Source organism: Lagenorhynchus albirostris, chromosome 10 (genome assembly GCF_949774975.1).
Source record: "Lagenorhynchus albirostris chromosome 10, mLagAlb1.1, whole genome shotgun sequence".
NCBI classification, from domain to species: Eukaryota; Metazoa; Chordata; class Mammalia; order Artiodactyla; family Delphinidae; genus Lagenorhynchus; species Lagenorhynchus albirostris.
The window spans coordinates 53,897,361-53,918,675 of record NC_083104.1 but is presented as its reverse complement, the minus strand read 5'-3'; positions in this window follow the sequence as shown (position 1 = coordinate 53,918,675).

Genomic DNA, 21,315 nt, shown 5'->3' with positions numbered 1-21,315 from the left:
CAGACAGAGAAAGACAAAACCATATGATATCACTTATGTGTGGAATCTAACATATGACACGAATGAATTTATTTATGAAACAGAAACAGACTCACAGACATAGGAAACAAACTTATGGTTACCAAAGGGGAGGGATAAATTAGGAGTCTGGGATTAACAGATACACACTATTGTATATAAAGTAGATAAACAACAAGGACCTACTGTTAGCACAGGGAACTAGATTCAATACCCTGTAATAAACCATAATGGAAAAGATTATGAAAAAGAATATGTATATATATGTATAACTGAATCACTCTGCTGTACACCTAAAACTAACACAACATTGTAAATCAACTATACTTCATTATTTTGAAAAAATAAAATAAAATAGATTACAGAGTAAAGGAAGGTAAGAAAATGGAGTCAGTAAATGGAGACTACTCTATTTTGAAGGAAACAGGCAGACTGGGGTGACAGCTGGAGGGATATACAGGGCACAGTGGGAAAAGACAGATGTTCTAAGAAATAAATACAGTCTAATGAAGTAAGTGTTACAAAAACATGATAACACAGGACTTGTGTGCCACATTTGCTGAGGAAGGAATACAGGAAGGCAGTTTTGAGCTGAGTCTTCCAGGATAGCTTTGCTAGAGGAAGGGTTGAAGGGTTGCGGGCAAACCCCTGGGAACAGCTTCTGAAAGGCACTGAATTCTGAGAGGAGTATGTGTTTGAGGAATTTCAAGTACAGCTGCCTGGCTGGAACATATACTGTCATGATGGTTACAGGTGGCACTGGAGTCATGACAGGGCCGGACCGTTGTCTACAGTGGCTGAATATTCTCACTCAACGAGCTTTCTTTTATTAGAAGCACTGAAGTTATGGGAGAAATAATTAGTGCCAGAATCGCCCTAACAAAATCGACAATTCCCTGGTGTCATCTAATACTTAGTCCATAATTTATTTGACCCAACTGTTTCAAAAATATTTCACAGTTGGTTTGTTTGAATCATAATCTAAATAAGGCAACATTTTATATATTAAGTCACTTAAGTCTTTTTAACCTAAAGAAGTAGATCCCTCACTTTTTTTTCCATGACATTTATTTGTTGCAAAAATTGAATTCAAACATTTTAAAGTCTGACTGCTGAACAGTCAGACAAGATTGATTTTATAATATCTGCTTTTTGGAATTATTGAGGTTTTCTTTACTAACCAAACATGGTCATTTTTGGCAAATGATTAATAGGCCCTGGAAAAGGAGGTTTATGTTACATCTGGACAATCATGTTAAGGCTTTTACAGTCCTGGCAGCCCAACAGCTGCAGGCTGTGTTCAGGAAAGGAGAGGTGAAGTCCAGCACCCACAAAGAATCCATACCTGCCCTGGATAAGCCCATCTGTTTGCTGAACAAGCATTCCTTTGGTTGTCAAGAACATGAAGCTAATTGTCCCCAAGTTCTTCAGGCCCTGGGGTTCTGGGCTTTCCATCAGAATTCTGTAGAATGCACTCAAGGTGACTCCATCCATGTGGGGGAGACCAGGAGGAAGGAGTGGATAAGGACAAAAGGGAGCTTTCGGCTCACATTTTGCTGCAGATAATTACGGGGAGGACTGCTATACAGATAATGAGGAGCAGGACCCTTTAGTCCTGAAGGATCTGACAGACACTTTAGGCTTCCTCTGCCAGAGCCCTACTACGTGACACTCTCGGGCAACGAACGGTGGACGTGTCAGGCCACCAGCAGCTAAGCTGGCAGCTTCCTGTCCCTGCTCCTCCACGCACAACCGTGGTGCCCAGGCTCCTCCATCCACAACCCTTGTGCGCATGCTCTTCCCCTCTCGCCCCAGTGCGGTCCCCAAAGCTAGGCCCCTCCAGGTGACTACACCTTGACCAAACCAGACCATGCTCCCCAGAGGCAGCAAAGTTTCCTGGAGCAAACACTCCTCTGAGCCTTATGCCTATATCACATCAGCTTAAAATTACATTCAGATATTTGTAATCGAGGCCAGAAATTCCAGTGGCTTTAAAAAGAGAAAAGTTTGCTTTTCTTTTCGGTGTAAAATAACTCTGAATGAGATAGTATATTAGGAAGTAACAGTGGCTTCAGCATACCATTGGAGGACCAGGGCCCTCCTGACTTTCTGTCATTATAAACCAAAGTTTTTCAGCGCTGCAAGTCCCCAAATTTCTGGACTTTCTCTTTTCCCTTCTATTCCTACTTGCAAACCGCCCAGTGATTTTTCTGAGTTCACCTCTTTAATGTGAAATTCAGCCAATAGCACCAAGTCAGGCTACTGATATTCTGTTTGCAACTCCTAAGACCACAAGCTCATTTAGCTCATTATCTGGCTTCCAAATTAGTGCTGAGAGTTTTATCAAACGTTTCCCTACAGCAGAAATGGGATGCCATCTTTCTGGCCTCATAAGTTTCCTTGCCGTTCTCTGGCCAGACCCAGAGTCAATACCACATATATTGTTTGTTTTCCCTCAACAACTTACTTTTAGACGCAGGTATTTGTTGAGATGGGCTGGCTGTGCTTCTGTCATAAACAATCTCAAAGATTCTGAGGCTTATAATCACAGATTTTATTTATTTTTCATTCTCACCTTGCTGAGATTCAGCTACATATTTTCTGCATCTCAAGACTCAGACTAAGTGAGCACGTCTTCCGGATGTTGCTGGGTACAAGGTAAAAGAAAAAAGAGAAGGTGACAGTTCTTCAAGCTTTTGTTAGAAAAAGTTGAACTCATTATTTCTGCTTACATTTCGTTGGCCAAATTCCCACGGCAGTGAGTAGAGAAACATAATACTCTGATAGAGAAGATGACGCATTACATATTCAAGCTTAAAGTCAATGGGGCAGATGTGCACTCCCTTCCCATGGAGGAGGGTAAGGCAGATGCAGTGAGCCCCCCGTGAATATTCCCCTTGGCCTGGCTATTTCGGTACAAATCAGCCTCATGTCCAGCTGCTAGCATGGAGCCTTCCTCGTCCATGTTTAGAACAGGCCCATAATGCCAGGAAATTAGTGCCTCTTCCCACTGCCCCCTTGGGCAGCCCTCCACCAATGAACATTCCAGTTCCCTCATCCCTCAGATACATGGGAGTGGGATGGAGTCCAGTTGCCCTCCGTAGTAACCTGCTTTATAACATGCCCTTTGTTGGCATCTGTCCTGTTTCTGTCTTGCTTTTCATTCCCAAGTTTGTTTTTCCTGTGATCGCTTCCCAAATAAACTAATTGCACTTGAATCCTTGCTCCGAGGTTGCCTTCTGGGAATCCAAACTAGGATAGAAGGACAGAAAATATTTAGAGCAATGATACAATCTGCTCAGAAGAGAAGAATGGCTTTGGGCGGTAGTTAGCTGTCTCTGCCAGAAATTCCAGCCTGAGAATGGACCCGCCCGTTGTCTCCACGTGTCTGTCTGCAGATCTGTTCATCTCTTGCTCAACCAGGAACAGTTTCCCAGAAGTGATAAGGACTCCTGTAATAGACTATTTTCTTCCACTTCTGGACCACAGGAAGCAAGAGCGGTTGTTTACTCTAAACAGATTTTACTACCTGCCTGTCACAGGGCCTCAGGGTGTTTACAAGGAATTCCTTTATAGGCATGTATGCTCCCTGCCTGCAGCTCTGAGGCCATCTGTACCACACGGAGATGCTGAGAGCAGGTGCATCCCCGTCCTTCTCTGTGTCTCTCCCTCCCCGCTTCCCCCCCATATCACAAAGCATCCCCCGTCCCCCAAAATCACCTCACCAGTGCTGTCCTGCATCCAACAGGCCTCGTGCATACACAAAAAACTCTCTCCATGCATACAAACTAAAGCAGAGACAAGATAATTTAGTTTCCTTTTTTTGGACCAAAAATTTTAAAAAAACAGAAAAGGACTAAAAAAGGATCTTTCTAAATTGCCCCCCCCAGAAGCCAGTTTGATACTCATCATTCTACCACTGGAAATATTTTTTTAATATAAATTTATTTATTTTTGGCTGCGTTGGGTCTTCATTGCTGTGCGCAGGCTTTCTCTAGTTTGGGGGAGCAGGGGGCTACTCTTCGCTGTGGTACGTGGGCTTCTCATCGCGGTGGCTTCTCTTGTTGCGGAGCATGGGCTCTAGGCGCACGGGCTTCTGTAGATGTGGCACGCAGGCTCAGTAGTTGTGGCTCGCGGGCTCTAGAGCGCAGGCTCAGTAGTTGTGGCGCATGGACTTAGTTGCTCTGAAGCATGTGGGATCTTCCCGGACCAGGGCTCGTACCTGTGTCCCCTGCATTGGCAGGCAGATTCTTTAACCACTGAGCCACCAGGGAAGTCCCAACCACTGGAAATATTTTGACACTAGGAAGTGTGAGAGCCCACACAATTCGGTAGCATATATTTTATAGGACAATGTAAAATACAACTAAATTCACTCCTTATGGACAAAATGTTTTCTTCCCTTTAGGAAGAAAGTAAATATAAAGAGATTTTAAAAGGAAAACCAGAACAAGAGTAAAAGAATTCCTATTCAATCCCGTCCAGAAACCAGAACTCGGTTATAAAATATTTTAAAGCCCTTTAATTTAAGAGGATTGATGTGGCTTATTATTGTAAAAGTCAGAAATCAAACCAAACCTTAGATAAGAATGATGCCATGGGGACTGTGACAAGGAGATCAGGGGACCTGTGCTGTCATCACTGCACAGCAGCCCACAGGCTGTAGTCATAACACACGTGGAAGAGTGAGAGTGATCTTATTTTCTAGTGAAAAGACACGCACATTTACATCCAAAGGAAAAAGTGTTCTCAGTTTTTTGTGTCATATTTTAGTTGTCTTATATTTTCACTTCTTTGTATCCTAAGTGTCCTCACTTCTCTCTGGCCTCTTGTCATTGATGCATTGCTGATCCACTGTCAGTTTTCCAGGTGTGGTCCTGAAGGGAAGGGGAGAAGTACGAGGACTCAGACCCCTCCTGGCAGGACAAGCCCAGGGGCGCAGGGGGGGACCTGTACTTCCATCTGTGTGTGACCTTTGACGAAGCCAATTATCATTTCTGTGGAGATGTCCTCAGAGGGCAAAAATCAATAGAGTGACACGCAAGAGACATCTGTGGGTTGGTGACACAGAGCCAGAATCTAGACACTGAAACTGACACATCCCTTACATGGAGGCTCCCAGACTAGGAATCTAAGAGAGGGAAAGTTAACAATTAAAAACTGGGTGAGGGCTTCCCTGGTAGTGCAGTGGTTGAGAATCTGCCTGCTAATGCAGGGCACACGGGTTCGAGCCCTGGTCTGGGAGGATCCCACATGCCGTGGAGCGGCTAGGCCCGTGAGCCACAACTACTGAGCCTGCGCATCTGGAGCCTGTGCTCCGCAACGAGAGGCCGCGATAGTTAGAAGCCCACGCACCGCGATGAAGAGTGGCCCCCGCTTGCCACAACTAGAGATAGCCCTCGCACAGAAACGAAGACCCAACACAGCCAAAAATAAATTAATTAATAAACTCCTACCCCCAACATCTTCTTTAAAAAAAACAAAACTGGGTGATGTGGCATTAAGACTTGCAAACTTTTAATTTCACCTAGTGAACAGATTACGAAAAACCAACCTACAAACAAATACCACTTATTAGTGACTTGTGAGTGTCACTATTTTCAAAAGGAAGGACATTTGAATCTCTCCTTCCAACTGACTATATGTTGGTTTATAAGAACTGACCAATATGGTTCTAGTTCTCCTTCAGGTTGACATCTCCAGGCTGGGGAAAGCTCTATGCTGGTCCCACTCTATTCTGATTATGGATATTAGGGAAAAAACATTTCAGGGATCCCCCTGGAAGAGCTTTTGTCTCCTGGGCAGGAATCTTGACAGGCTTCAGATGTCGTAATTTTGAGCACTAAAGCTTCTGGTTTGTACCTGAATTGCACAAATTTTTAAAATAGCTAAATAGTTTGGCACTGGTCTCCCCTGATAGATTTATAAGAATTCATGTTCTAATGACACTTTGTGTAATTATTGAATTATCAGGTTGACAGGTTTGTACACATGGGTGCACAAGAATGAGCTAAAACACATTTACTGGGCCAAGTGTCTTACTATAAACAATTACAGCAATTCAGATAAATTATTGGCCAATATTTTTTACAGTGTTTCTTTATCTCTCTGCTAAGCAGAACATGTATGTATTTATTTATTTATTTTTATTGGGGTGTAGTTGTTTTACAATGTTGTGTTAGTTTCTACTGTATGGCAAAGTAGAGTTCCCTGTGCTATACAACAGGTTCTCATTAGTTCTCTATTTTATACATATTAGTGTATATATATTAATCCCAATCTCCCCCATTCATCCCACCCCCCCTTTCCCTCCTTGGTGTCCATGCATTTGTTCTCTACATGTATCTCTATTTCTGCCTTGCAAACTGGTTCATCTGTACAATTTTTCTAGATTCCACAAATATGTGTTAATATACGATATTTGTTTTTTTCTTTCTGACTTACTTCACTCTGTAGCACAGTCTCTAGGTCCATCCACTTCTTGACAAACGACCCAATTTCGTTCCTTTTTATGGCTGAGTAATATTCCATTGTATATATGTACTACATCTTCTTTATCCATTCCTCTGTCTATGGACATTTAGGTTGTTTCCATGACCTGGCTATTGTAAACAGTGCTGCAATGAAAAATGAGGTACATGTGTCTTTTTGAATTATGGTTTTCTCTGGGTATATGCCCAGTAGTGGGATTACTGGGTCATATGGGAGTTCTAGTTTTAGTTTTTTAAGGAACCTCCAAACTGTTCTTCACAGTGGCTGTATCAATTTACATTCCCACCAACAGTGCAAGAGGGTTCCCTTTACTCCACCCCTTCTCCCGCATTTATTGTTTCTAGATTTTTTGATAATGGCCATTCTAACTGGTGTGAGGTGATACCTCATTGTAGTTTTGATTTGCATTTCTCTAATAATTAGTGATGTTGAGCATCTTTTCATGTGCCTCTTGGCCATCTGTATGTCTTCTTTGGTGAAATGTCTATTTGGGTCTTCCGTCCATGTTTTAATTGGGTTGCTTGTTTTTTTGACATTGAGCTCTATGAGCTGTTTGTATATTTTGGAGATTAATCCTTTGTCTGTTGTTTCATTTGCAAATATTTTCACCCATTCTGAGGGTTGTCTTATCGTCTTGTTTATGGTTTCCTTTGCTGTGCAAAAGCTTTTAAGTTTCATTAGGTCCCATTTGTTTATTTTTGTTTTTATTTTCATTACTCTAGGAGGTGGGTCAAAAAAGATCTTGCTGTGGTTTATGTCGAAGAGTGTTTTTCCTATTCTTCCTCTAAGAGTTTTACAGTGTCTGGTCTTACATTTATGTCTTTAATCCATCTGAGTTATTTTTGTGTATGGTGTTAGTGTTCTAATTTCATTCTTTTACATGTAGCTGTCCAGTTTTCCCAGCACCACTTACTGAAGAGACTGTTATTTCTCCATTGTATATCCTTACCTCCTTTGTCATAGATTAGTTGACCATAGGTGCATGGATTTATCTCTGGGCTTTCTATCCTGTTCCACTGATCTATATTTTTGTTTTTGTGCCAGTACCATACTGTCTTGATAACTGTAGCTTTGTAGTATAGTCTGAAGTCAGGGCGCTTGATTCCTCCAGCTCCATTTTTCTTTCTCAAGATTGCTTCAGCTATTTGGGTTCTTTTGTGTCTCCATACAAACTTTAAGATTTTTTGTTCTAGTTCTGTGAAAAATGTCATTGGTAATTTGACAGGGATTCCATTGAACCTGTAGATTGCTTTGGGTAGTATAGTCATTTTCACAATATTGAATCTTTCAATCCAAGAACATGGTATATCTCTCCATCTGTTTGTGTCATCTTTGATTTCTTTCATCAGTGTCTTATAGTTTTCTGAGTACAGGTTTTTATCTCCTTAGGTAGGTTTATTCCTAGGTATTTTATTCTTTTTGTTGCAGAAGTAAATGGGATTGTTTCCTTAATTTCTCTGTCTGATCTTTCATTGTTAGTGTATAGGAATGCAAGAGATTTCTGTGCATTAATTTTGTTTTCCCTGCAACCTTACCAAATACATTGATTAGCTCTAGTAGTTTTCTGGTGGCATCTAGGATTTTCTATGTATAGTATCATGTCATCTGCAAACAGTGACAGTTTTACTTCTTCTTTTCCAATTTGTATTCCTTTTATTTCTTTTCCTTCTCTGATTGCCATGGCTAGGACTTCCGAAACTATGTTTAATAGTGGCAAGAGTGGACATCCGTGTCTGTTCCTGATCACAGAGGAAATCCTTTCAGTTTTGCACCATTGAGATTGATGTTTGCTGTGGGTTTGTCACATATGGCCTTTATTATGTTGAGGTAGGTTCCCTCTATGCCCACTTTCTGGAGAGTTTTTATCATAAATGGATGTTGAATTTTGTCAAAAGCTTTTTCTGCATCTATTGAGATGGTCATATGGTTTTTTCCCTTCAATTTGCTAATATGTTGTATCACATTGATTTATTTGCATATATTTAAGAATCCTTGCTCCCCTGGGATAAATCCCACTTGAACATGGTGTATGATCCTTTTAATGTGTTGTTGGATTCTGTTTGCTAGTATTTTGTTGAGGATTTTTGTGTCTATTTTCATCACTGATATTGGTCTGCAATTTTCTTTTTTTGTGATGTCTTTGGCTGGTTTTGGTATCAGGGTGATGGTAGCCTCATAGAATGAGTTTGGGAGTGTTCCTTTGAGACTTTTTGGAAGAGTTTGAGAACGGGTGTTAGCTGTCCTCTAAATGTTTGATAGAATTCACCCGTGAAGCCATCTGGTCCTGGACTTCTGTTTGTTGGAAGATTTTTAACTACAGTTTCAATTTCATTACTTGGAATGGTCTGTTCATTTTTTCTATTTCTTCCTGGTTCAGTCTTGGGAAATTGTACCTTTCCAAGAATTTGTCCGTTTTTTTGAGGTTGTCCATTTTATTGGCATATAGTTGCTTGTAGTATTCTCTTTTGATGCTTTGTATTTCTGTGGTGTCCATTGTAACTTCTCCTTTTTCATTTCTAATTTTATTGATTTGAGTCCTCTCCCTCTTTTCCTTCATGAGTCTGGCTAAAGGTTTATAAATTTTGTTTATTTTCTCAAAGAACCAGCTTTTAGTTTTATTGATCTTTGCTACTGTTTGCTTTGTTTCTGTTTCATTTATTTCTGCTCTGATCTTTATGATTTCTCCTTCTACTAACTTTGGGTTTTCTTTGTTCTTCTTTCTCTGGTTCCTTTAGGTGTAAGGTTAGATTGTTTATTTGAGATTTTTCTTGTTTCTTGAGTTATGATTGTATTGCTCTAAACTTCCCTCTTAGGACTGCTTTTGCTGCATCCCACAGGTTTTGGGTCATCCTGTTTTCATTGTCATTTGTCTCTAGGTATTTTTTGATTTCCTCTTTGATTTCTTCAGTGATCTCTTGGTTATTCAGTAGCGTATTGCTTAGCCTCCATTTGTGTTTGTGTTTTTACAGTTTCTTTCCTGTAATTGATTTCTAATCTCACAGCACTGTGGTCCGAAAAGATGCTTGATACGTTTCAATTTTCTTAAATTTACTGAGGCTTGATTTTTGACCCAAGATGTGATCTATCCTGGAGAAAGTTCCGTGTGCACTTGAGAAGAAAGTGTATTCTCTTGTTTTTGGATGGAATGTCCTATAAATATTCATTAAATCTATCTGGTCCATTGTGTCATTTAAAGCTTGTGTTTCCTTATTAATTTTCTGTCTGGATGATGTGTCCATTGGTGTAAGTGGGGTGTTAAAGTTCCCTACTATTATTGTGTTACTGTCGATTTCCCTTTTTATGGCTGTTAGCATTTGCCTTATGTATTGAGGTGCTCCTATGTTGGGTGCATAAATATTTACAATTGCTATATCTTCTTCTTGGATTGATCCTTTGATCATTATGTAGTGTCCTTCTTTGTCTCTTGTAATAGTCTTTATTTTATAGTCGATTTTATCTGATACGAATACTGTTACTCCAGCTTTCTTTTGATTTCCATTTGCATGGAATAACTTTTTCCATCCCCTCACTTTCAGTCTGTATGTGTCCCTAGGTTTGAAGTGGGTCTCTTTTAGACAGCATATATACATGTCTTGCTTTTGTATCCATTCAGCCAGTCTGTGTCTTTTGTTTGGAGCATTTAATCCATTCACATTTAAGGTAATTATCAATATGTATGTCCCTATTACCATTTTCTTAATTGTTTTGGGTTTGTTATTGTACATCCTTTTCATCTCTTGCACTTCCCGCTTAGAGAAGTTCCTTTAGCATTTGTTGTAGAGCTGGTTTGGTGGTGCTGAATTCTCTTGGCTTTTGCTTGTCTGTAAAGCTTTTGATTTCTCTGTGGAATCTGAATAAGATCCTTGCTGGGTAGAGTAATCCTGATTGTAGGTTTTTCCCTTTCATCACTTTAATTATATCCTGCCACTCCCTTCTGGCCTACAGAGTTTCTGCTGAAAAATAAGCTGATAACCTTATGGGGATTCCCTTGTATGTTATTTGTTGCTTTTCCCTTGCTGCTTTTAATATTTTTCTTTGTATTTAATTTTTGATAGTTTGATTAATATGTGTCTTGGCGTGTTTCTCCTTGGGTTTATCCTGTGTGGGACTCTCTGCACTTCCTGGACTTGATTGACTATTTCCTTTCCCATGCAGAACCTGTGTTTAAAATACAGCTGGTCTTTTCTCCATCAAAAGAATCTGAGCCAAATGTAAGGGGAATGGCTATCTGGTCAAACACCTTCCTTGGGAGGATGCAATGTGTGTCATCTATGCCCAGTTTAATGAGTCTGGTAAAGGAACTCTTAAAAGACTTTTCATCAGGAAAACAAGGGACTTTGCTGGTTCTTTTCATCAAGGTAATTTTTTGCTTTTCTCCTTTAAGAAAATGTCCATATTTTTAAGTAGTATGTACTAAAGTGTGTAGGAGGGAAAATGACAGAAGGGCTAGAATTTGCATTAAAATACTTCAGCCAGATAAAATAAATGAGGCAAATGTGGCAAAATTTCAGTAACTGTTGAAGTAACAGGTAAATGGAGCTCATTGTATTATCCCCTCTAAATTTGAGACTGAAATATGATCCCACTAAAATGTTAAATTAGTACTTAAAAGGAAAGACTACAACGGAAGAGGAATGTATGTCATGTTGGGTTGGGGCAAAGCAATGGAAAGGGTCAGGTTATAAGATACTTTTGGAAGCAGAGGGAAGGAGACATTGAGGCCTAGACACTGGCCCATGTGTTCTCTTTAATGTGCAGGTTAAAAGTCAGCTTGTGATGACTGTAGTAAAGATTGGTTCCCAGGCAAGAATCATCAATGGATACTAAATTTAGAAGGAAATTTATGATGCAGAAGAAGATATTTGCACGGTCTCACAGTGTCTCCACATAGAGGATTTCTTAGTTGCCAGAAGAAAAAAGTCCTAAATATACAGTAGAGAAATTGGACAAGCCCTCGAGCAGGTGATCACAATTAATGTCAGACAGCAGTGTGCCTGCAGATGTGATGCCCTGAGAAAGGCTCATCATCACCTTTACGTGGACAAAGGTCACGTCCAAGGGATGTTGGTGCAAAACCTGAGATGAATCTTGGGACCTTGGACAACCATGGGAGGAACCACCTTACTGGCTATGGATCATCTTAGAACTCTTATTATGTGGAATGGAATTACACTTCTACCTCTTTTTTTTTTAATGTTTAAAGACAACTAAAATCCAACTTAGACACTTTAAAGCTTTCTGCAGTCTTGATTCAGAGAGAATATCAAAAGCAATTGTAGAAAACTCATATGTGAACTTGTGGCCTGTTCTAAAAAGTATTTCATTGTTATAAATGCTATAATTATTAAACAAGAAAAATAGCACACATGAGTAAGAATTCAATTCAAGAAGTTATATGAAGAGGAATAAAGCAAATCTAATGAAATGTAGGGAATTAATAAAATTAAAAGCAGAAAATAAATCATTAAGAGAAACAGACTGCGTAAATCAAAGGACACGTTCCTGAGGAAGACAATGAATTTTTCTGGCAAATGTAATCTCAAAAACAAAGTAGAGAATGTAAATTCACAAAATTAAATTGAAAAATATCATATAACCAGAGAAATAGAAATTGTTTTCAAAGTTTTAAAAAAAATTATGTCACCAACTCTTACACAAAATAGTACAAAATTGTACACAGATAAAATAGGAAATGAATAGATATGGAAGAAATGGAAAATGTTAACCAAAGAATAAGGTTCATGAGAAAGACCAATGCTCAGATATGGTTTTATAGATTAGTTATTTCAAAGTATGAAGGGACAGAAAATTCTCATATCATATAAACTTTTCCATCACTGAAAATGATGGAAAGCTTCGCAGCTCAATTATGTAATGAGCCTAATGCTAATGCTGAAATCTAACAGAGAAGACCAAAACATAAAAGTTAAAGTTGAAGTAAAACACAAAATAAAAACAAATTTCATGTGATTGTTTCACAATAATTTATGATGTGAACTTTTCTAAATAAATGCTATACTTCAATAAAATATAAAAATATAAATCTCCCTTAATGATATAAACCCTAAGCTCTTAAGTAACAGTTGAATTCAGTAGTTTATTAAAAAGGGATACATCAGGAGCAAATGGGACATTGCCTAAAAATCTTATCCTCACATTACGATTTCTTAGTAAAAAATATATAATAGGGCTTCCCTGGTGGCGCAGTGGTTGAGAGTCCGCCTGCTGATGCAGGGGACATGGGTTCGTGCCCCGGTCCGGGAAGATCCCACATGCATGCAGCGGCTGGGCCCATAAGCCATGGCTACTGAGCCTGTGCGTCCGGAGCCTGTGCTCCACAACGGGAGAGGCCGCAACAGTGAGAGGCCCGCGTACCGAAAAAAAAAAATATATATATATATATATATATATAAAATTTATCACATCAAATAAAAAACCATGTAGTAAGTTAAAAAGTCATTTGGTGAATATAAATATACACAAAATCTTGAACTAGAAATAGAAAGAACAGTTAACATGGTAAAAAAATAATATCTAAGGCTAGTTTAGCATGTAAAAGTAAAATACCAGAAACTAATAAGAGACAAAAATTTGAACCATTGCCACTTCCTTTTCTTAAACCTTGTTTTGAAAGATTCAGTCAATAACATAAAAAAGGTGTAAGATATTTAACAATTGCAGAGGAGGAGATACAATTACTATTTGTAGTTGCTATCATTTGACTTGAAAAATGAAGAGAATTGGATGGAAAATTTTATACAACTAATAAAATGTCCAAAGACAAATATGTAAAAACCAATAGCTGCAGTGGAAAAATGATTACTTTCACAATAGAAAATACAATATTTAATATCTAGGAATATGCTCAACAGAAAAGAATGTGCGAAACAATTCTATAAGAGAAATAAAATATGTTGATTTGCACAATATTCTGGAATGAAAATAAATTCTCACCGAGTAAATTTAAAAATCAATACAACATGTCCTTAAAAAAAAATCTCAAGGTGTTTTTTTTAAATCTGGCAAATTGATGATGAAAGTTCATTTTGAAAACTATAGGGGTGATACTTGCCAAGAATATTTTGAATAAACATGGAGTATTAAAAAGAAACGTCCCAACCAAATATGAAAATACACAGACAGTAATTAAGTGAAAGTAATTTAAATCCCAGAAAAAAAAGTTTTTTATATATACTAAAAGAAGAATTTCAAAGGTGACATTTTTGTACCAATAAATATTAATTGGACAATTGGTGAACTATTTGGGGGGGAAATTTTTGATGCCTACCTTATACAAAACATCTAAATGGATTCCAGATATATTAAGTAGGTAAACGTCTTCAAACAAAGCCAACAGATAAGCAAGTTGATCAAAGAGTAGATATTTAAGCCCTTCTCTCACAAATTCTAACTGAAATGGTCAAAAATATATAAAAAGAAAATAAATAGTTAAAAAATAACAGAAATAGATCAGTGCTGGAAACAAGGAAAATGTATAACCATACACCCAAAACTTTAAGTGTATGTGAGAATAGATTACAGGAAGGGCAACAAAATTCTCATTTCCCAGCGAGCAAAGCTAAAGTCACCTAAAGAGTAACTGGGGGACTCACCTAAGGAAATGCATTCTACAGAATTCTTCCCTAAGCTCGGGGTAAGAGCTGGGTAGAAGGACTGGCTGGTGGGCAGCCCTGAAAGACTTGTGAAAAGGTCCATGGCGGGCACCACTGCCCCATACCCAGGAAGCTGCCCTCAGTGCTGAATGTGGGTCCACGGTGAAGTCGAGGGTTCTGGCCATCACTCTGCCACCTTCCCACACTCTCCACAGACAAAAGTGCTCCAGCAGGGACAGAAAGATGAAACAAGGGCAACAGACAATCCCCTAATGTCTAGTCACCTCTGTCCTGGGGCCCGTGTTCAGTGGAAATCTTCCTTTACATTTGGGATCCGAGGACAGAGCAAACTTGTACCCCTGCTTGTCAGAACTCTAGGTCACTACACGCCTGGAAAAGAGACTGAGAGGATTAGTTGTCTTCTGAGGGCCTGAGAGCAGCTTTACAGCCCCTCCCCCGGCTTCACAAAGGCACAGGAGAATCCCCAACCCTGTCCTATCCCAGAAGGAGGCCATGGAAGGTTTGAGGGAGGCCAGCTCAGTGGCCTTTGCCTACTGCTGAGAGGGGAAGCCTGCCTGGGCCTGGCAGCTGGAGGTCTGGTGGAGCCAGAGCCACGTCAGTGGGGCCAGAACTGAGGACCCACATCCAGCACAAGACGACTGGACAAGTCCCAGGGGTCCACGGGGATGGGGAGCGTGCCTGAGCACTGGTGGCAAAGGCCATAGAAGAAGCAATGGTCCAACCATCCCACCACCATCACAGACGACATCACCCCTGCACACACACCAGGCACATCTCAGCAGGACGCACCCAAGGCCCTACATCCTGGAAAAGGAAGGGGTGAAGGGCAGAAGGAGATTGAATTATACTTCTGGATTTACTGAAAAATCACTGGATTGAAGTGAGAGAAACATGCAGTTGGAGAGATTTGATTGTCTGCTGCTGGGCAGCGAAGCTAAAACTCAGAAATTAAAGTGGGTTATGAAACAGATTCTATTTTTACATGCCTGTGACTGAGACATTCATGCCTGTCATACCTTCATCAAGTCGGGTCTCTCCTAGCTTGGCAATCCTCGACAGCTTCCCAGGTGTGCTGGGAATGAAACCCAAGCTGGTGGCCACCAGACCCCAGTGAGGCCTTCCCTGCTTGCTTCCCCCTCCTGGCTCATCTCACCATCGCCCTCCCTTCCTTCCAGACATCCCAGCAGCACAGACCCTTCCTCCCCTTGAACGGAGCAAGACCTCTCCCGTCTGAAGTCTTTTCACCTCCTGGGCCCTTTGTCTGGACTGCTATTCCATCGCTTGGAACGCAATTTTCTTTTAACTTCCTTTTTATTCTTGAATTCTCAATTCCAATGTCACATCCTCAGAATGTTCTGACTTTCCTAAGATAGAGTTGTTTTCTATTATATCCCTAATGTACTTTCTTCATACTTTGTAAATCAAATTCTGTATTTATCATCTTTACTTGTTCACTGTTCATTATGTGCCTCCTCTCACTGAATGAGAACTTCCTGGGCCTGGACATCATTGGCTTTTTTTTTTTTTTTTTAATTTTGTGAATCCCTATTTCCTAGCATGGTGTCTGGGACATAAGGTGTGTTTGATAAAACTTTTCTGATTGAATGAATTACTCAATTATTTAAAAATCATATTAAAGGAGAGTATGTATAGAAAAGGGGAAATGTTCATGATAAGTGACAAAAAGCAGATTACAGATAGATGATCTCAATTTTGTTTTGTATATATAAACACATAGCTGAATACAAAAAGAAATTTTTAAGTCTTGGAAGGAAATGTACTGAAAACTATCAGTGATTATTTTGGGGTACTGAGATTACAGATCATTTCTAGTTCCTCTTTTATACCTTACTGGATTTTCCAATTTTTTGACCCTATACATACAGACACATGTTTTCAAGTATTAAATATCTCAAATATAGTAATTATCTGGTGGAATTTTATTTTTTTAGTCTTTGTTCTCCTTTATCTTTTAATCCTTTTTAATCCTACCCAAGAAACAGGACATTGCCATGGAAACAGCAGATTCAGGTTGAAATCCATCTGCCTCCTACGGAGCACGTGATTTGGGGCAAGTTACTCAAGTTTTCTGAACTTCCGCTTCATTGTATAATAGTGTTACAGGGAATAATGGACAGTATCTCACAGGAGAGGGTGCAGAGGACCCCCAGTGTGCTTACCTGCTGTCAGAGAACCAGAGAGGAGAGGGGAGCAGCTGCCCCCAGCTTCCTCTCTCCCTTCTCATTGCACTTTTACTTATAGTTCTTCCCTTTCCTATTTGATCCATGTTCCATCAGTTCTGGAATCATATCAGAAGCATCTTCTGGATATAGATGTCTGCTTCATTTATTTGAAAAGCCTTATGTGCTTAATGAAAAATGGACCAGGATGGGCAGGGCCAGAAAAACCCAGAGCAAGAGTCTTAAGATGCTCTGGGTTCTGCTTCTAAATCCTCATCACCTTTTTCCTTTCTCTCACTGCTTCCTTTCAAGCTTTGAAACTCTTGACACCAGGGGGGTGGGGGTGGGGAATGGCAATCTTTGGACTAGAGCTGGAAAACCTCAGAGAAAGAAAAATTATCATACAAATCACATTCTACACAGCCAAAGAAGAGGTCAAGAACTGCACAATTCAACCTGCAAAATATATTTGGCATAGACCAGGGTGGAGTGGGGTGGGGAGTGGCAGGAATGAATCTCATTCCAAACAAGAGAAAAATAAGTTTGAATTTATTTTCTAACTGACTCAGGAGAGATTTCAAAGTTGAAATGTTACAATTTGGCTGGCTCCTCTCCTCCAGGACCAGGCATTTCCATTCCACATGGGAAGAACAAATGAGGTAAACAATCTAAGATTAAATGAAAACAGGTGGGATAGTGAGCTGCAGTTACATTCTACCACCTGGAGTAAGCATGTTTTCCTCTCGTGGTTTTTATAGACTTGGGGGCTGTTGAAGAAATCACACTGTCTATAAATTGAATCAACACTCGTTAAACTCACTGGGAGAAATTTCTTTAGGAAAACAACCTAGATGGAAAACAAGCCCTTTGTTTTTATTGGATTTTACAATAGGGAGCACTCCAAGCTTTTAGACAATGAAGGTGAACAGGAGCTAAGTATAGAAAGTACCCTGGTGTGACTGGACTTTGGAGAGACTCTGCATCTATAGAGAGATGAGCATCTTTATCTGAGAAGACTGAGGTTAGACAGATATTTTCTTCAAACCCCCAAATAATAACCTTAATGTGATCTCACCATCACCCCATCCTATCTCCCCACGACCAACAGACTCCATCCCCCGCCTGATTCCCCCTCAGTTTCATAGCTCTTCTCTAAAGAGCTGGCTTTTCAAAATATCTCACTCTGCAGCCTGATGATGTTAAGGCTACAGCCGAATGTCCAGAAGCAGCAAATATTATATAATCATAAGTGTACACAGCACTGCAGAATCTTATCTCTAAAACACAGCACTGAAATGGCCACTTAAAACTCAAGTTAACTCCTTTTGCATACCAGACTTGTCTTTCTGTAAAGCCCTTCCAGGATAAAGAAGTCACTCTTCTGAAGTTCACTGTGAACTGGTTTCAGTGTAAACATGTCCTAGGCGCCAGGAGATATGCTGAGCGCTGCACGTAATATAAACAAGGGAAAGGGGAAGGGGAAACTACCAGCCTCTCTGTGGGAGCTTTATATCTTACTTTGTTGGTGTACCATTTACTCTCCGTTAAACTGAGTTACAGGGGACAACTAATTTTTGCCAGCTAGTACTTTGGAATTGGAATGCAGATATGTTTAATTCTAAAGCTCATGATTTTTCCGCTATCCTAAAGTTTGAGACGACTCAGAGGAAATAAATATTTGGGCTAGGATCAGCCAAAATTCTACTCATCAGAAGTATTCTTAGAAAGAGAGAACACTGCGTTCACATGGGAGAAATTCTTTGATAAGCCCCACCCACCCACCCTGTTTCTAATAGGACCCTTGGTTCATGATGGGATGCCAACGACATGATGAACAAGAAAAGGGATCTTTCTTGATTCTGGGAGGGAGAATGCAGGAGGGTGAGAAGGAAACGTCTAAAGTCTTCTGCAGACTCCACAGTGTTTATGAGTGGGGTATATCTTGAAAACAGTTGGAAAATTGAGCTTTGAGTCATGGCTGACCTAGAGATAAGAGAGACTGCTCAAGTGATCTGGGAATTGAAGGATCGAGAGGATTCTACTGATATGTGAATTCAAGGGACATTGGATGAATTCTTTCTGCTGCCTGGTCTTCCTGACTCTCCTGTTAATGAAGAAATCCCCACCTTCCCATAGAAAACTAGCTATTCAGACCAAAGTTCTGTGGCAGGAGAAGCTGAAAACCAACTCCAAAGGAGCAAAACTATATTCTGCCTTCTTTAAAAATTTCCTTTTCAGGTCTGGATGTGTTCGAAGTGACACTAGAGTCAGATGGCAGCAGGAAAGCCCATTAGCCCCAGATGAGCTCACAGGGAGCTCAGGACCCCAGATCGGAAGGATATTGGTGTGTCACCAGGAACTGAGGCAAGGATGACTTTATGACTTTCTAGAGGCAGAGTGTCCTTTCAACAGTCTAAGTCTGATGAGAAAACTTCTGCAAAACTCAATTCGATGCTTTAAAAAAATTTGTTTTTTCACAGTGAGTCTCAAACTTGGTCCAACATCCTCTCTGAACAGCACATTGAGAGGCCCCAGACCAACACAACTTAAAATCCCCACCCCAGAGCCAGCATGGACACGCCGAGTTTGTGGCATTCAAGACACTGTTGGCTCTCCCATAAGGCTGGTGCGTTTTGTTGTAACCAGTAGTTTCAGGCAATGCCAGGAACTTCTGTTTCATGATCAATCCTTGCATGGTGGTAAAAGGAAAATGCATCATTTCTGTTTTTATCCAAGAATCCCTGGCAAAATTGCAGTGTCTTGTTTTTTCAATGTCATGCCTTTGTTTGATGCGGTTTTTTCAGTTAAATAATGAAGCTACAAGCAGGCCAAGAGTGTTCTCCAAGTTAAAATGTTAAGGTTATTCTAATTGTACCTAATCTTTATTGTTTCAGAGACCAAACTTAAAAGTGTGTCACGTGAAACCATTAATCAAAATGTAGTCACTGTTCACTACACCACAGAATTAAATGCACCAATAGGATTTCATTTTCTAACGAGGGAATGTACCAATCATTACTTATAACTTGGCCCCTTGAAATAACTAAACTATATTTCCAGGTCTTATGTGTTATTTGAAGAGGTACAATGTGGTCTTTAGTCACAGAATTTCATGCTTGAATTTTCACATCTTTGGAGAAAAAGCCAATGTTCTGGAGAGGATGGTGGGAATATCAAAGTGTTTCCTAATGTAATTGTTTTTAAAGAAAAGAACATACTACCCATTTCTGTCCTCTAGATTCAGCATAGAATCTTTGCAGAGCCATTTACATCTAACCAAACACTCTACCCACCTCCTTTTTAGTGCCCTGGTGCTGCCAATCCACGTAGAATATAAATGATGCTCTATCTCACTGTGGAACTGAGCCAGAGACTCACACAACCAGAGGATGGACGTGCCAGAGATAAATGCAGGTGTTAGGGACTGAATTGCGCCTTCCCCCAACCCCATTCACAGGTTGCGTTCCTAACCCCCACTCGAGGTACAGGCAGGTTTAGTTTCTCCCGAGGCCTCACTCCTGGTAGATGGTAGCCTTCTCACTGTGTCCTCACCTGGTCTTTCCCCTGAGCATGTGCATCCACTGTGTGTGTGTGTGTCTCTCTCTCTTCTTGCAAGGACAACAGCCCCATTGGGATAGGGACCCACCCTTATGACCTTGTTTAACCTTAATTACCTTCATAGAGGCCCTCTCTCCAAACACAGTCACCGTGAAAGTACAGATTATGGGGCAATTCATTCTCGTGAGAGTAAGGCAGCAAAGAAAGTAGCAGAGGGGTGACACTTGGGTAAGCCTTTGACAGATAACAGTGACAACCGGAGAGGGAAGCAGGACATTTCTAAAGTGGAAACTGCTTGAAAAGTTAGCTGATGTGAACGTGTGTGGAATTTTCTAAGAACAATGAGTCATATCAGGGATGAGAATGAGAAATTATTTGATATAACCTGATACTGGAGATGATATTTGCTTTCCAATTCCACAATTTTATGCTGACACTATAGATCAGAGTTTGCAAACTGACTAGATCTAGTTTAAAGATGTCTTATTTAGTCTGCAGTGGTTTAAAGAATTCTAACTTGATGCCAACATTAAATGTCAGGAGATTTCACATATGAAGGTGAATTTCTGACTTTCCTTGAAAAAACCAGAAGGTGTGTATCAAGGCTAGTCTTGTTCCCAGATGGCCACCATGGGCTGAGCTGGAATGACTGGCCCTGGACAGAGCTCCCTGCCCACCTGTTTCTTCATTTTACCAGCTTGGCACAGTGCATCCTGAGCTTACTGTCTCTGGGCTTAATATATGTACCTTGACAAGAAAAATTATGAGATTTAATAAGAATGTTCTTAGTCAACATTTTCCAGAAGTATAGCACAGATTAAGAGAAGTGCATGAATCAATAGAGCTCAGTGATTTTTTCAAAAAATGAACTCACTTGTGCAACCACTGCCCAGAACAGGAAATAGAATATTGCAGCACCCCAAAGCCACCTTCATGGTGCCCTCCCATCATCACCAACCAAAGAACACGACTCTTCTGACTTCTAACACTGTAGCTTTTTTTTTTAGTTTTGGCTGGTTTTATATATGTGTCAATTAGGTCAATTAATAAATCAACTTTTTAAATTTTATTTTTTATCTGTTTATTAGTCTGCCATTATGATTTGTCTATTTCTTTTTAATTTTCTTAATTTTTGTATTCTGTATGTTGATGTTTTCTTTTTGTGTTATGCAAATTCAGTATAGTTATATTTTTCTGGTGTCAGTTTTTTTTAGGGTTTTTTTGCCAACTTTATTTAGGATATGTACAGATAGTACAATTCACTCATTTAAAATGTAAACTACGGGCGTCCCTGGTGGCGCAGTGGTTGAGAGTCTGCCTGCCGAAGCAGGGGACGCGGGTTCGTGCCCCAGTCTGGGAGGATCCCACATGCCACGGAGCGCCTGGGCCCGTGAGCCATGGCCGCTGAGCCTGCGCGTCTGGAGCCTGTGCTC